This window comes from Choristoneura fumiferana, chromosome 29 (assembly GCF_025370935.1).
Source record: "Choristoneura fumiferana chromosome 29, NRCan_CFum_1, whole genome shotgun sequence".
Classification (NCBI taxonomy): Eukaryota; Metazoa; Arthropoda; class Insecta; order Lepidoptera; family Tortricidae; genus Choristoneura; species Choristoneura fumiferana.
The window spans coordinates 5,927,992-5,932,435 of NC_133500.1; positions in this window are offsets into that span (position 1 = coordinate 5,927,992).

Below are 4,444 nucleotides of genomic sequence, written 5' to 3' on the forward strand. Positions count from 1 at the left end.
ACGTCCAACTGCGGGCCCCATCATGTGGGTCCTATCGGGATGGAGAGATGTAGAGGGCTTGGTCCGTCGTAGTCTTCCAGCACGGGCCAGTGCGGATCGTGACTTCACACACACCAATGAAATTGCTCGCCAGGTTTGTGAGGTTTCCTCACGATGTTTTCCTTCACCGTATAGTGGTTAAAATTTTCAATTATAATTTCACACATTAATTTTAAAAAACAGAGGTGTGGGCCAGATTTGAACCCACGATCCTTTGCTTAACGTGCAGTAGGTCAAACGGCTAAAGCCACCACAGCTTTTTGTTTACTTTTTATTCATTTTAAATGGCTTATACATCCTATTTATAAAAACAATATTCCTATTTATAAATGTCTATTTACTTACAAATAAAGTATAAACATTTCCAGTGTTCGTTTATCTAAATACTCGCTTATCCGTGCAAGTCACATCGCGGATTAAGGTTTTTCATTAAGCGCCGCCTTATCACCCTTTTGTCGGCATCTTTGAATCAACAGCTTAACTTAACAACCTCGTCATGTTCCTCAAATTTCCTATTCGAAATACCATCTTACAGATTGTTGTTACAAGGTTCAATTTAGCGGGCAGCCGTTTTACAGTTCTGTAGCACTGCGAAGGTGCTTAAGGTAATGGGAATATTTAAAAGAGGGAGTTGGGGAATTGATGATAGTGTAAATGAAGAAATTTGTGCAATAGTAGGTAGATTTACTGTATGTAGATTTATGGTGCATTTGTCGGTTTGCAGTTATTTTTCGACTGTTAATTTTAACTTGCTAGTGATGTGATGAACATTTTTGCTAAGCATTCCGAGTAGGTGGAGAAGCAGTGCGTTGAGTATGTCTTGGGCGCAATTTCTCGCAGTTGAAGCACTGTTAAGTGATAATTGGTCTAAACTGAAAACCTCGATTCGCAAACCCGCCACTGCGGAGAGCAATAGGTCAAACCACAATGGCCACGACGACTTTTTTACTAGTAGTTTTTTTTAAAGCCTATACTGTGTCCCACTGCTGGCAAAATCTCCAATTTTTCCTTCCACTCGTCTCTTGAGCTTCGGCAAAATGTCACCAGTTCCAGGTTGTTTTAATTTTGTGTACTTACTTATAATATGTATTTTCGAATTAGCGAATAAACGTTTCTATATATATTATATTATTATTGATTACCAGTCCGGCTGAAAATCTTCCAAATCATTCCCGCACCACCTCCTATTAACATTTGTCCTAAGTTAACATTTGTCGTAGAGATTACATTTATCTTAATTAAATTATTTTAAAATACTTACGTCTAAAGTGCTGTTTATGTAGTGAAGATACAACTGAACACTTATGCTGCGTAAGGATTAGATAAGCAAGTGTCTGAGACGAATAACACAAGCGGCTCATCGGTAAAGTATTCATTATTACCGTTATAATTCTAAATTTGAATGAAAGTTGAAGATAAAACGATTTGTTCAACGGAAATCTCAACTGAATTACGAGCACCTGATAGGATGTGTGAATGACACTGACAAAAACAGTTAGCACCTACCAACTACCGCACAACTATCGACATAAAAATAAAAAATGTTGCCAGTGTAAAGAGACCATAGAGAAATATTCAAAAACGGGCGTTTAAAAAAAACTGCGCCCATCCGACTTGAGTTCGAATAAAATTCCAATGTCCTGTACTTGTTTGTCTGCTTCGACACTGGAATAACGCAGCGCCATCTACACCTAAACTAAAAATTGTTGCTCTCATGATCGTTTTTGCACGACATCTAGTGGGGAAGTTATAAACTGCTGACATTGCAATACTGCGCGCACGGTCACTATTTCAGTCTGCTTATGTATATAAAAAATATCGTAAGATGCTACCAATATGTGCTAAATGCAACAAAGCTTTGCAAAATAAAGAAATACTTAAATGCTCAAAATGCAAGCAAGCTTATGACATACAATGTTCAGGTAGATCATCGAAGCTTTTCCAACTAAATGTCAACTGAGAGAAAAAAAAACATGGATATGCCAACCATGTCATTCCAGCTCAAGCGCTCCAAGCCAAGCCTTAACTAAGAAATCTGTCTTGATAAAAATAATAATAAACAAAATATTAAACTAAAGAATAATAATATTAAGAGTCTGTCGCCCATATCTGGTACATCCATTGCAACACAGGAGCCTGAAACAATTCTATGCAACAGTACGACTCCCCAACTGGATCAGCGTCCACTGAATCAATGTTGCGACCCGATAACCTGAGGCGAAAAATATACCTAATCCATCTAGTAACTATCACACTGCTAATAGTACTCCGTCACGGGAGAATGTAACGCTAAGAAAAGCAATGCAAATCAAAAAATGTCAATTGCATAGATCATTATCGGACACTGAACTTACTGTACATAACTCCCTAGATTCCCTTGCGTCAAACGACTCTGATGACTTAGATGCTGAAACAATGTTGGAATCATATATTCAGAACAGAAGTCTCCCAGACATAAAAACAGACACTGAAGAGACACTCAGGGAATACAAAATACTTGTAAACAGTTTGGAGTTAAAATTGCAATCATCAGAACTTGAAATTCAAAATTTAATATTAGAAAATGGTACCCTAAAAGCTCAAATACAGGAAATGAACAAACAATTAAAAAACTAACTCATATATGTACATCTACTTCTAAGAAATTTAAAAGTAAATTACCTAAAAAAGGGATAGAAAAACAAAGTTAATACTTAACCAATCACAAAAAAATGAATCGGCCATATAAATGCAAGTCCCTTTGATTCGTCGGACAACCGGTTACCCGCGTGAGGAAGGTCCAGTGCAACAATATATCAGTAGCGGTTGTAATTGTACTCCTGGAAAACATAATACTACCTCAACATCTACAGATAACAAGAAAAAAAATCGGTTGTGTATCCTAAGTAATCAGCGCAACACAAATATTCTGAAAGCCCTAAAAAACACCTTCGACTACGATGTTAAATACTGTCATTATGTTGTACCTAATGGTGGCGTGAGAGAGTTACTTACCAACTTAGATAACAAATTGAAAAATTTTACCATGAACGACTATTGTGTAATATTTATTGGGGAAAGGATATAAAGGAAACTGAAAGTAATACTCAATTGGTCAATTATATTCGTAAATCTCTCCTGAATATTAAACATACCAATAAAATAATATGCCTCCCCACGTATATTTGTGGTGCATTAATATATAATTACAAAGCTGAAATTTTTGGAAACATGTTAGCGATGGACATGCAAAAAAATAATTACGCGTATCTATTTGACACCAACCGAGACCTAACTTTGGATATGTTCTCATACGACTCTGGCAGGATAAACAAATTTGGTATTCGAGCGGTATTTGAGTGCCTCAAAAATATTATGTTGCAGATCGACTATAACTCGAATAATATTAAGACTTTGACTCAGAATGTGTGTGATAACAATGATACTAATAATAATGCTAGTGATAATTTGATGACGATAATTGTGGTGATAATAATAATTGTGATGATTATAATACCGATAATAATTCTGATAATGTGACCCATGATGAGCTTTTTCGTGAAGAATGAGTCTAATGCAATGCGTGTCCAGAATCTGCAACTGTTTCACCAGAACATTGCGGCGATACTTAATAAAAATGAACTGTTCGAAATAACTATCTCTGAGCTCTCTAAACAGATTGGTGAAATAGACTGTATATGTCTTAGTGAACATTTATGAAACTTGGGTCTGAATGCAATTTAAAAATGTCGGGTTATAACCTGGCTGCATGCTTTTCAAGGAAACACCACCGGCGAGGTGGCACGTGCATACTGATAAGGCATGGATTGGAATATAAACCGCTCAAAATTACTAGCGAATTGTGTTTCCCCATACTTTTTGAATGCTGTGGAGTTGAATTGATCAATTACAACTTAATAATAATATGTGTCTATAGAATACCTAATTGTAAAACTGAGTTATTCATTCATAAGCTAAAGGCCTTATTCCACAAGTTGACATACAAAAAGAATAAAAGAATAATCGTTTGCGGGGATTGGAACATCGACATATTAAAGAATAACAATCAAACTAAAGAACTAAAATCTCTGCTTTTGAACTTTGGCTTGACAATTCACGTAAATTCACCTACTAGAAAAAAGTCTTGTATTGACTTGATAGCTACAAATTTGGATGTACCTAACGTAACATGCAGCATCCATAGCCTAGCCTTATCTGACCATGATACTGGGCAGTCTATATCATTTCAGATCCCACAATGCCATAAATATAAAAACCAGTAAAAACCTATACTGAGAAAAGAAGAGATTATTGTCAACAAAAATATAGACAAGTTCTGTAAGCATTTGTCCTGCTAACTTTCAGTCAAGTGTATAAAGAAGTAGATTGCAATCTCGCATTCGAAGCGTTTCATGACCTAATCATT